We start from the raw sequence: 15,000 nt of genomic DNA, 5'->3' as shown, positions 1-15,000 counted from the left end.
GTTGATATTCAACGTATACAATGGAACGATTAATATCGTGAATCAACACTTTTGAGCATATTTCTTTAGAATCTCCGTTGAAGTATTGTAGCGGAGAAGCAACCAATTTAACGACTTTTCCCAGTCATATGCATTATTTCAACTGTCTTTGATCATGACACGCAAAATGGCAAAAGCACCCAAGCTCGATAACCTAAGTGCAACTGCTGCTGTTTCGTTTAACTCCAAAGGAGACAACTTAAGTCACCTACATACTAGTAACAGAAGACTTTCAGATGTGTATATTACACAAAGTCTACAGAATATTCGATAAAGATGTTTTACATGGTGTTTAGAACGATCCATAAGTTGTCATAAAATTTCAGCAAATTTTGTCATTCTTTGAATTGTTCACCTATACAAATATACACAATGACATCACTCGAATAAATTATATATTAACAGTCTACAACTTCTATTCTTTATAATTTCTCTGTCACACACACGCGCACACATACACATATATAGATGCAAAATTACATAAACACACACACATACACACCTTTAGAGTGATATATATTTCAAATGATGATCTACAACTTGCGTTTGCAATTATTTCATCAATAATCCAGCATATATACGTCTTCAGAATATATAATCGAATTTTGTAAGCATAATATCTACAAAAGATTATGTGATTAGCAGCTACATTAGATTCTTCGAATTTATTATTTCCATCACACTGTAATGTATTCTATATCGTCGTTACCAAGCAATCGAAAACTAGAAGCACTTCCTAGAATGTTTACAAAGAGGTTTGTGCTCTCATACAAAGCTTTAATTCATCAGACTATTACTTTAACAATTACAACACCACACATACTCTCTGTCTCTCACTCTGTCTTCTCTCTCTCTCTCTCTCACTCTCTCTCTCTCTCTCTCTCTCTCTCTCTCTCTCTCTCTCTCTCTCTCTCTCTCTCTCTCTCTCTCTCACACACACACACACACACACAAACACACATACACACACACACACACATACTTATATAGATTTTCAGAATGAGATAAAAATCCAAGGCTGTGAAAGATTTTTGAACTCTAAAATCTTTCACAGCCTTGAATTTTTATCTCATTCTGATTTTTTTTTTATATATACACATGCTGATATATGACCTACGTTGGACTCCTCATTCGCATAATCAGCGAACGTGGAGCTTAACTATAGTCTGTCCAAAGCACTTGCTCAGCATTACCTGCCACCTTTGGGTCTTATTGAAACCATTACCTATCATAACCTCTCTCCCTCTCTCTCTCTCTCTCTATGTATATATATATATATATATATACAGAATAACATTTTCTATATATGTCCTTTCGCGGAATCAAGATAATCTCACATAACGTGCTCCTTACTACACCAAACGTAGGTATGTTATTGAACGAACACAGTGATCCACGAACGATCAACGCTGTGACATGCGCTGAACCCCGACAGTTTCTTATTGTATTGAAACAGGTCAGTCCACTGTTAGTACCGTGGGAGTCGTTAGGATACTTTCACAAAATATACATATGCAGATTGATACATGGATACATGATCAGGAACATGAACGATATTGCGCGATAGGAAACATTTTAAAGGGCTAAATGCTTTCTCTGATTTATTACAATTTATGGGTGATTTAACTCGCTTAGTCCGGTGAATTATATACCGGCACGTTGTTTAAGAATACATGCGGGAATCACATACTACTTTTACGAGTTAATTTATGTTTCAATGATATTGCAAACCTGAACAGTATCAACCGTTTTTGATACAATTGAATATATGCTAATTACTAATATATGTTAATTACAAAACATATAATGATGTGGAAATAATTATTTGATAATTCAAATTCACTTCAGATGAATAATATTTCAATTAAAAACAACAAAGATTTATAGTGATATTTTAAATAGGGAAATGATTATTCCCAACTATAATCTCACGTGACTATGTCTAATATTTATTAATGAATAGTTTGTACCAATTATTACATTTCAAAATTGAAACAACTCGTAATTATTGCATTGCGATCGATATCTGAGGCATTATTGATTACATACACCATAAAACTTTACAACGGTGATGGAGTTGATAATGAAAATTAATACTTCATTTTATATTATTGCTGAGAAATTATTAAGCTTATCTCATTATAATATAAACATCATTACATGTATATATGGATCGATGGATTGATGTCCTTTCCAATCGATTTTACGATGCAAGTATCGATAAATATTCTAAATGAGCCTCCAGTTCCATTTTCTTTTGTTTTACCTCTGTTCTCGGATTTTAGAACCTTTCTTCAGTCCGGGAATAATAGGTATTGATTTTTACACAATGTAGATACTCCGAGAGTATTGTGGAATGTTCATTTTCCTTCCAGGTTGTATGATAGATGTACATCTTCATCAGGGAAGCAATTCGTGGCAGAGTTAATTTGCATTTCATTAGATATGGACGTACACTGTCCACAGAATTTCCAAGCTCTCCTAACGCATCAAGGAGGAAATGCCAGATTAATTCCACCGCGATATATGTTGAACCGTTACAAGTCCGCTGTTGAGATCAGACGACTGAGGAGATTTGTGTAGAGTGTTGTAGATCATGCAGGAAAGAACTTTAAGAAACTGTTAGCTCAGAAAGTATGAATTTATCTATCACAGGGGTAATAAAACTTTGCATATTACCATTATATAAATGTAGCACTGGGCTAGATTTTAAATGGAATGAAATGCATTTTATTAGAACAAGCAGAAATAGAGAGAAAAACCAGTATCATTCGTATAAAAGTAACTGTAAATTATTATGATTATTACGTATTTCTGTAATGTAGAAAACAATAAATTTGAGTTACCAATTTGGTAAAAAACATATTTATATCTGAAATATTCTCTGAATTTTGAAACAAAATTCTATATTATTAGGGCATCTTTTGTAGAAAGCTCGCAGTAGCACATGTTGCTATTTAAGAAGTGTAAGGCGGCGGGATCTCAGAATAGTTAGCATGCCGGGCAAAATTCTTACTGGTATTTCGTCCGTCTTTATATTAGAAGTTCAAAATCTACGAAGGTTGATCCTGCCTGTCATCGTCCTGGAATCTATAAAATAACAAGCAGTTAAACACTGGGGTCGAAGTAATTGTCGTATCTCCTTCCCCGAGATTGCTGGCCTTGAATCAAAATCTGAAACTGATATTTGACATAAGTATTTAACTGGCATAAACTGGAATGTCATATCACAATTTCAGCATGTTTTTGGTATTTTGGGGAAAACATAGGAATTACGAATATGTTCTTAAATATCTTATTTATTATGCCCACTGCATAACGCGTTCACAAAATTGTTTTGTGGGAACATTTTATCGAAATAGGGCGCATTTTATCATAAAACGTATATTTGTTGTATACATTTGCTCAACAAATACGTAAAATATTAAAAAAGCCAATAAAAACGATTTTCCAATTCAAAATGGTTGAACTAAAGATCAGTCCTCGTTGGAATCGAAATCAGATATAATAAAAAGCCAAAAAACATTTGTACTGCTGCATTTCTATTTTGTAATGTGATTTTTATTACTCCTCAGAATGAATTCCTAATGGCGTTTTCCCTGAAGAGTAAATTGAGTTATTGAAATCACTGTACTTGTTTCCATTCGAGGCCTATTTTTGCTTTATATTGTTCAGTAAATTTATAGTACATAGCATATCTTGACTTATGATTCATGTAGAATTCACTTTCTAGATTACGGTAAATGTATGGCATTTTATGTGTGTTGCATACATCTGGGAAAGATCTACTTGCCTATATTTAGTGACAGAGTCTCAGGTTATATTCTGCTTTTGTTCAATGCAATTATTTTGTTTTATTTCTTCACACAATAATAACGTGCTGTATCAATTTGTTACTTTGAACATTCATACGACTAGTTTCTATTCTGAAAATTAAAATTAGAATTATGCCCGATGTAACATGAGACCTAATTGATGCGATGACTCGAGAAGATTATGTTTATTTCTTTTTCCAATGCATAAATTAAAAATCTACTTTAATCATTGAAACAGTATGTAGATTTTATTCTTCCCAATCGATGTCTGCTGTTTGATTTGACAAAACGTTTAATGAAGCGTATACAGCTGAATGTTTTTTTCCATTATTAAAGTAAAGAAATGCTATTCTTCTCCAATAAACATAGAGACGATCTTTCTCACATGTGTTCGGCGAGAAATGATAATACATAACAGCTCCTTAGATTAGCGATGCAAAAACGTTTCATAGAAAATAAAATAAAATTGAATATGCTGAAAAATTAACGTTTAAGTATTTCACTCAAATCGTGCCGCCTTTTATAACCTCTTCAAATGACATCACCTTGTAAATAATTATTTACAGCAAACATAATACTGAACCAATTTTTTGTTTTCGGTTTTTCACTTTTTATTGTTGTTATATGAAAGAGAAATACAGAATAAAATAGTTTGACTGAAATAGGTTTTGAATTATTCATGTCAATAAATTTCTATTTCTTCAAGTGATTTAACCCAATTATGATCAGGTGACAGCTATTATCACCATTATGCTTCTAGTTTTGTGAGATCGAATCAATAGAGAATAATAAACACATTGTTCAATTAAGGTGACAGAAATCAGGAATACATACAAATACCTAACCACAACAATAGCTTTGTTAATCACACTCTATATCATAGAAGCTAAATTCGCTGTCAGAAATGCCAAAGAATTTATATCTTGTCTTACTTAAGGGCTATCGATTGTATCTTTTATTGATTATATTTTTGTAGGCAAATATATGATTTCAAACAAAATTTGCTTCATTCGCTCTGAATGCCGTATTTCTAACCTCTAAGCAAATTAAGAATTAAATTGTAAATATAATAATTGTTACAGTAAATGTAATAAAATCGTAGCTCTTAGAATGATGAAATAAAAGAAAAAGGAAGAGAACCGGAGAAAAAATGTTGGATGGCATATACCTATTATAGTATCGAATCATTTAATATTTGCGGTGAGCTGGCAGAATCGTTAGCACGGCGGGCGAAATGTTTAGCGGTATTTCGTCAGCCGTTACGTTCTGAGTTCAAATTTCGCCGAGGTCGACTTTGCCTTTCATCCTTTCGGGATAGCTTAAATAAGTACCACTTACGCACTGGGGTCGATGTAATCGTCTTAATCCTTTTGTCTGTCCATCTTTGTTCCTTCTGTGTTTAGCCCCCTTGGGGCAATAAAGAAATAAATATTTACACGTTCATCACGATTATTTGCCAGAATGGAAATTCTTTCGGAGAAGCAATCAAAGATTGCAGAGTTATATCGCACATATTCCAAATCCGGTTTACTTCTGACCAAATTTCATATCGATTATGAATTACGAAAAAAAAAAACTTAAGAGAGAAACTGCATAAGTATCGTTTATCTTTTTTTTATGTTTTTTTCAGTCATTAAACTGCGGCCATGCTGGGGCAACGCCTTCAAGATTATTTTTTTATTGGAATGAATCGACACGAGTTATGATATTTTTTAAGTCTGGCACTTATACTATCAGGTATTTTAACCGAAACGCTGGATTACGGGGACGTAAACATACCAAAACCGGTTGTCAGGCAGTGGTGGGGACAAACACAGACACAAACGCACACACACACTCACAAAGATACACATTTATATATTTATGCGGTCGACTTCTTAGAGTTTCGCTCAAGCACCACTACTCCCAGAAGGCTTCGGTCGGCCCGAGTTTATAGTAGAAGACACCCGCCCAAGGTGCCACGCAGTGGAACTGAATCTGGAAACATCTGGTTGAGAAGCAATCTTCTTACCACACAGACTTACCTGTGGAAACATAGGTAGTGAAATAATAATTGAACACTGCAGAGTATAACATGTAAAGTATAAGACTGAAGGAACTACAGTCACGTTCAAATTACTACTTGTTTCTTAATTCATTTGATTATTAAGTGAATGAAAATTCACAAAGTATCCACAAATATCCATGAAAATCCACAAAGTATCAATCCGTTCAGATTAATGACATCATAATTAGTATGAAAGGAGAGCGGGAGCGTCACACCATTTCTAGGTCTTAACCACACAAGTTATATCAATATGGTATATAGTTAGATTAAAGTAAGTAGGCCTACATCCAGAAAATATATTCTACGAACTACTTTTAGATCTCGTCGGTCATATTGTGGAATAATTGTAAGCAAGAGTGAGTGACGTTTGTAGTTTGTATATACTAAATATATGTACCTGCCACTTTTCATTTGCATACCGATATGACTTTTTGTAACACAGGACAAGGACTGAAATTTTGAGATGTTCTAGTCAATAATATCGACTCCAGTACTTGTCTGGTATCTTATTTCATGGACCCCGAAAGGTTGAAAGGCGTAGTCGTCTTCGATGGAATAATTTGCATGCTTCTTCAATCTATTTCAAACAATAATGCAGCATCTTGCTCATATTCATTCCAGATCTTAATATTTCTGTTCCTCACTGAGAGCTGAAGTAACACAGATTCTGAGCTCAAAGATAGTACATAGCAAAGCTACTCAGAGATGGCATTCACACTAAGAGACTCTTCATAGAAAGAATAAGAGTAGTGACATGCTTGATATGTGTCATGTTCTTTTGGAAAGGATTAATGTCAAAGGACGTAATTCATATATGAATTCATGTTATTTCTCCTGTTAAACGATTTTATCATTTACATCACAGAAAGGAATTTGAAAATATGATTAAATATTTATATATCAGCAGGTTATTTTGATAAGAATTTAATATGATAAACGACTGTTCTTTTAAATAATTTGTCTGCCAGACACGCTCTATACTCTTGATATTATTCATAAACTGTGGGACATATCTTCTCTCCTTAACTCACTCACGCCCTTCATACATACATGTATTCATATATATACATTATATACATACATACACACACACACACACACACATATATATATATATATATATATATATATATATATATATATATATATATATATATATATATATATATATATGTATGTATGTATATATATACACATATAATAATAAAGGGTAATATTAATTAATTACTAATTGATAATTTTACCAAGTAGTTCGGTATGTTAAAAGAACCATTATCGGTAACCTTATACAAAAAATTCTATAATTATAAGTATAATCATTATTAGGATTCTGCAGAAATTGCTTCACCGCACACCGAAATTTAGAAATAGCAGTTAAATACTATTCCACTACCATAAGATATCTCTCACGCAGCCAAAGAGAAAAAATAACGAATCCACCTGGCTTTGATCAACTATATACGCGTTTCTGGATTAAAGAGATGTAAAATATCATTTTTACTCAATTATTTCCGTCTTCAGTATAGTATTTCAATTATAAATATTCGATGGCGCTTGGTCGGATGCATATTTTAATTATTAGTGCTCTCAAATTTGATCAAAGGGAAGAACCGCTTGTGACATGTCTTTCTGAAGTACTAAAAAACATGTCACATGAACACGAACCCTACTGTTGCTGTTATCCAAGACACTTCATTCCAGGTCTTCCAGGTTCTACCCCCATTCTCACGTCCCATCCACAATTAGAGATCAGTACTTCTTTATGCAGATGTCCTCGTCAATACGCATCACATGACCAAACCAGTGCAGTCTTCTCTCTTGCATACTACCTTTGATGCCTCTTACACCCAATTTTCCCCTTAAAACATTTACACAGTTGTACATGCATACTGATATCACCCATCGAGTGGAACATGCTAGCTTCATTTTTTCAATCCTTCCCATGTTCTCTGTAGCCACAGCCCATTTTTCACTACCATGACATAATAGAAAGTACTTCCCTGATGTGTTCGTAACAAAACAGAAACTAATCCATGTTTTCTCGAATTGACTTTAAACTCAAAATCGAATAATTGTTCATTGAGATTTTAAACACGTCCAGAAGAATACTTGTCCAAATTCCATGCATAATATCAATAATTCGAACAAGTTTTGTTCACTGCTTTACATATACGGGATTTTATTGTGTGTATAACTTAAAGCTAGCATCGTTTCCAGGACGTGAACTGCTCGGAATTTACAGCTCGTTAAAGCTCCACTAAAACAGACCATGATTTTTATTTCATACTTAAGCATAACGACTTCAGATTATTAAGCCATAATAAAATGCAACGGAGCACTTATATTTTTGTAAATGCCATTAACTGATTGAGTGCACTTAGTATCAACGAACAACGAAAATGAGATCAGCTAAACAACGCGTGATGACATAGCAACAATTCGAAAATTGAATTATTTTGGTTTGCAACAAATTATCTGTGACATGAGGACATGTTTTCAACTGTATATGATTGCTAATATCATGATATATATTCTAAACTCTAATGTCTAATTTATCAATCTCTTTACTCTTTACTTACAATCATATCAATATTTACTGACGATCATATTTTATTAGTTTTATTCACACTGGGAAAACAAATGCTAGTATTTTGACATGCTTATTACAGAAACTATTATATTTTCAAAACCTCCTTATCTAATTTGATATCATAATGTTCTCCCCGTGTTATATATTGGTATACTAAATAACATATCATATAAATGTATTTCTTGTACAGCGTTAGCTCACTACACCAGTGTACAACACAAGCTTACGTTCCGCAGTATTTGATAATGATGTGACGGCCTGAGTAGTAACATTAATTAGTGGTCACATATGCCCTGAGGCATAGGTTTTCCTTGATATAAAGGGTGAGATTTATTTCGGGTGCTGATTTTCGTTTCAGTGGGTGAGGTAGTATTCTTATAACACAAGCCTTTCAAGCTAACGAGCGGATTTGACATTTAAATGGTCTAGCAGTTCTGTAAGTAATAAATCGAAAACTAGCTTTGTGCTATGATCTATTTAATTCACCATTATATCCACCAAATATTTTCCTATTGCTTAAATGGGAATCCCGGTAATCGGTGTCACATGGTGATGACCAACAGTTGATTAATTCATGGTGTAATTAACTAATGAATTTACTACTAATTTCGTTACAGAAATCCGGATATTATTTCAATAAGATCACTTCGCCAACTTTGTTGAAGCACACAATATCACGCTGTTGTTATTGATATAGTGTGTAGCGATTTAACAAGTCCTGAAAACCGTTGAGTCCTGATACCTGACCAACATATCCATGACTGTAAATTAATGCTTTTAAGCTAATTAACTTATTGTAACTAATTGGAACTACAACAAGACCAATAGCGACTACTACTACTACTACTACTACTACTACTACTACTACTACTACTACTACTACTACTACTACTACTACCACTACTACCACTACCACTGCTGCTGCTACTACTACTACTACTACTACTACTACTACTACTACCACTGCTGCTGCTGCTACTGCTACAACTACTCCTGCTATTAGTAGCACCATCACCATCACCGCAGCTGTTGATTTTCTAATTGCTTCTAACGATGTGGTACTGAACATAATGATAACTAATAACAATGAACAATGGTGATGATGATAATATTTTCATTATTATCATTATTGGTACACATATTTTACCCATACTACGAAATGTTATTAGAAACATTTGAAATTAAATTAATAGATAGACATGAATAACGAATTGAGGGCTTCACATAAGAGACATATCCCGTTCGTTGCGATACAAAAAACAAGACACTTTTCTAATTACTATATATCTCAGAAGAAAATATATTCAATATACCTTTTTAAAAAATACGGATGAATACTCATCAGACAGTCACAAATATTTTACTCATCGGAAAATGTTACTAAAAAGAAAGTAATTAAATAATGTCTTTTTTTTTTTAATTTGAAAGCAACCGGAACTATTTCTTGGAAATGTTATCTTATTATCTTTACCTAAAGAAGAACATTATTATACTGACTGCTTCTGTACGTTGTCAACGTATTTGATATACTATTAAAGTTACTCATACCTGTGTCTGAGTCTATATTATTATGACACTAATAAAAACATCCTGATGATAGAAATAGTTGTGTCATATTGTCCGGAGCGAACAATATGAATTTATAGAAAATATTTTGGCATCTGTCCCTCTGTATGAGAATCCGGGTCCTACTGCAATTTCCTCACGCACAGAGCACGTCTGCAATACTTTCTAATATCGTAATTTGAATGTTGATCTTTAGCAAATTGTTTCCATGCTAAATATTATATTGAGTTCAGTAAAGTTTCTAGTTGTGTGTTGATTCTGCTTCAGTTAGGATGTCTAAGGGCTACACATGTCCGTGTTTATTTTTGTACGCAGATTATATGTCTCCCTCTACGTCCACTAAACATTGATGACGTCTTGTATATCATTTTCCTTCCGCCGATATACTTCTCCAAGCTCCATATGCTGTTGTATGTCTTGTGATAACTTATTTGTATAACTCGGAAGTTTTATAATTTTACAAAATCAACGGAAACAAATACATGTCGACTTGTGGGTATGATTGAAATAATACTTTGTCGTGTTATCATCGCATTCAGGATAACGCACTCTAACAAGCAACATCAATTACACAATTGTTGGAAGGAACTAGGATACTAAAAGATAAAAGAAATACGGTTTATAAAATCAATAAAAAGTGCTGATGCAAAATTGATAATCATTTACTGAATCGTTAGAAAGCATTAAAAGAAACCGAACAGACAGTTGAAAATATTAGAACTAATACAAATAGTAACCTAAGTTTTAGTCTAAGTTCGAGCAATGTAAATTGTTACCAATATTACGATAACTTACTTGAGTATTTTGCATTGATGTAGATTGATAAAATAATATCCTGCACATATTAAGGGCAAGAATTTCTGTTAGTATATATCGTGTACGTGCTACGCTTAAACTATCATATAAAATGTGTGCGCGCGCGTATATTGTGAGGTCATCTTTTTGAAACACATTATTCAAGACTTTAGGTGTTAAATCAAATAGTCTCATATATTTTGTATACAAACAGTAATTACTATTAAATTATAAAAGTAATGCTCAAGATCTGAAAGATAAAAAATTAATTTGCAAACCATGGCTCTATACTAAAATAGCTTAGTTAATCATAATTTGTCTCAAAGTATCGTCACATCTAGGTAGAGGCAGACGGGATGATGTTAAACATAGAAACATCTGCATTACCGTCAAATAACCTGCTAGATTAGGGACACAAATAAAATATTCCTTAAACAATCACACCTGAACGCATTTAAATGTCACATTGGATAATGTGCTCCAAGATTAACATCGCCTGAAGACGCGGCATGCTAGAGGTTGCAATGCGATATTATTTCAACAAGATATCCGACCATATTTTGCTAAACTACAAGTGGAGTTACATTTCCTAATATAGTATATACAACCATTAATTTTTTTTTCAAAATTTCATATATGAATGTAACTTTTAGCAAGAATGATTAATTGTTAATTGTATTTTGTGATTATACAATGTTTCTTATGATCACGTTTAGGTGATATCTGGATAAATTTTAACTTGTCACTGAGATAGCGATTCCAACAGAAGATAATGTGTTTTTATTATGATCATGTCAATTACTCAGCTACATTCAATAGTCAGCTTCTTGTTTTACATAGTTTTTAACATAGAAAATTGTCACTATATTGTATTTTGTCTTGTTCTTGTTAATTTAACGTTACTCTACACATGCTATAATGCAAACCTCACTGTTTTACACGGATAGTTTTATCTCCATTCACGTTAATATGTTGTCTGGATAAAGTATAATCTCTTAGTTATAAATTAAACTATAAACAAACCATAACCATTAAATATTCCATAGTTATTCTTTTATAGCTAACGACTTCAATTAAAGATCAATGTCTGAAATCAATAATTAATAAGGCCAAACAGTTCAGTAATTAATTTCTTAGTTTCCATAATTTTACTATTTTACTTGGCTTTATACAATTATATCTAAATGGTGTAAATCTTAAGTTATCTTTTCTTGCGTAAAACCAATTTAAGCTTTCCAATAATTATAATCATTTACGTTATTTTGATTCTATATATATATTATCCAGTGTATAAGATAAAGTTTGCAACAATTCTGCGTATAGAGAGAGAAGTATTTAGATTATGTGAATAATATATTAATTGGATTCACAGGTATTATAAGTTGCAGCCAAATAGTTAACCTTATTAACGATTCTTTATCTGACTAACTACGCATTCTCAATCTACAACACTGATGAAAATTTACGTTTGTTTCTCTCGAACAAAATGGTTCCTCAGATTATCAGATAAAATAAACGTGAATAGAGAACTTGACGAATTATATTTACGACTGTATACAACAGTGATAGTATTTAATAAATTAAGGCATAGAGACGTTTTAATTCTGACAAAAATAAGAGACAGTGATTTACATAACAAATTCAATTTCCACTTCATATTTTATCAATGTTGAATCTATCGTAAAATCCTGAAAGTTTAACGAGATGTAATTAAGAATATTTGTAAACCTTACTTCATACTTCAACATGCATGATTATTTATGTTATTACTTATCTATTTCAAACGGTATCATTATATAAAAGTTTAATTTTTAAAACTGCGATATAGGTTATCAATAGTGCATATTTTCGAGTAGAAACCATGTGGAAATTACAAAATATGCTCAAGATAGCATGGGAAATTTTCATGTTTCTATAAATATACTTCAACCATTAGATCCCGAATCATTTGAAGATTTCAATGCTAAAGTATTTATATACTCCACGGATCTAACATTACAATTCTTAGAAGTATGTTTTACAAAACGTCTACTATGTCCCTATTCATAGCCTTCTCGATGTTCGATTACATAAGGAAGCTGAATTCTAATATCTGCATTTTCATCCAAGTAACAAAGTGTCACACACGTTCAAAAAGTAAATACAGATATCTTACGTAGCCTTTTAGAAAGCTTGCTTTGCTCGGTTGATATTTTATAATTTCACAACCATGCGAGTGATTTCTTTGTTTTTACACAAATAGGTGTTACATTATTTTTATGATACTTGAATGTTTTATTTACACCATGCTGCAAGTTTACTGACTTTCTCTATATGTTTTGCCAGAGATCTTTACGAAGGACATTTAACGGATTTCCGTTGCTAGTTTTAAATAATTTGAATAACGTGCGTTATAAAGAAAGCTACATTACGATATATTTCTGAAGTGCAGATCTGAATAGCATATTATTACATGAGGGTCAGTAACATTCATCAAATGGAACGACACTAATATATTTGAATGATATTCATTTATGAACAGCCTGTTTATGACATGAGAAGTAGCGTCGATTTTTACAATTCTGTAAATAATAATAATAATTGTATTTTATAAGACTAAGGCTTATAAGCTATCACCGTGCAATGACTAAAGAATATATATATATATATATATATATACATAGAGAGAGAGAGAGAGAGATTGATATATATATATATAGAAATATATATATACATATATATTTATATATGTGTGTGTGTTTTATATATATATATATATATATATATATATATATAAGAATTATATATAACAAGGTCGCTTTGAAGTACTAGCTTTACTAAAAATAGGATTCCCAAAAAATTGAATATGGATTGCGTCTTACCTGGGTGAAATTGCAAGAAGGAATGTCAGTTAATCTGGTATTATGATTTCGTATTTAGCACCCAAAGCACTTGATTCTCTTCAGCCACGTCTTCTCATGTCTGTATTTCATTTTTGTGTTTCGTAATTTAGACCTGGATTCCTTTAGCGGTGAACATTGTTTAGTTTCAAACAGAGAATATTCAACTGAAAAAGATTAATGCAAATAGATGACAGCAGCAATGCATTCAGAAAATGGTGACCTTTTTCAAAGTATAAGAATACCTTTTTAATTAATTTTAATGCAAGCTTTTGAATTCTTAAGGCACAATACACTGTAAAACGGATCATTCAAAAGCCTGGTATACGATAAATTTTCACAAACACAAGATGTTTCTTTCACACGACATTGAATAATAAACTATACTATTTTAAAATGAATTTTATATTAATTTATATCTATAACACACATATACACACGTGCACAAATATATCTATGTATGTATGTGTGTGGCGCCAATCATTTAGCCAGACATCAGCTATAACTCTTCTTGGCATATATTTAAAACATATTTATCTCTACCACTAATTTTTCAAGAGAGTTGGAATTAGGTTTTCAGACACACAATTTTTCTTATCCACAAGTTGGAATTTTTTAATTGCTTCAAGGTAATTTTTTAGTAGTAGAGGTAAAACGTACAGAGCATTTTGTTTACAAAACTAAAACAACATTATAGTAAAGAACTGTTATAGAGGATAGATTGCAATGATAAGCTTAGAGCAAAGCAAAATATTAAGCTTAACTTGAAGTGAAAGATGCCGTAGGAAATTGTTATTGATGTGAAAAAAATCACTGCATATATTAAAAATTTTTGTAGCTTCGAACATGGAAAAAATTAACAGCATCACAATAAATAGAAATGTAATTCGAAATACTACAATAATCGCAGAAAATAGCCCAAAACAAAAGCCAAAACATAATTAAGCATAAAAACTTCAAATACAAAACATATAGCTGCATGTTTTTTTTTAAGAATATATGTATGCAGCATGTTTTTTTAAGAATATATGTATGCAGCATGTTTTTTTAAGAATATATGTATACACAAATAAGCACATACATTCGAAATTGCGTTATAGAAATACAAACGTGTGGCAAATTCTACACGACTGACAGATTCACGGACAAATGAACATAACCACACACAACGTATATATATACAATTTGATATAAAAGTGCGTTTGAGCATGTGTGTGCGTACCTGCCATAAATACACCCGCATTCATTCATACGTGTATACGTATTATA

Source organism: Octopus bimaculoides, chromosome 4, assembly GCF_001194135.2.
Source record: "Octopus bimaculoides isolate UCB-OBI-ISO-001 chromosome 4, ASM119413v2, whole genome shotgun sequence".
NCBI classification, from domain to species: Eukaryota; Metazoa; Mollusca; class Cephalopoda; order Octopoda; family Octopodidae; genus Octopus; species Octopus bimaculoides.
Note: the sequence above shows the minus strand (reverse complement) of the source record.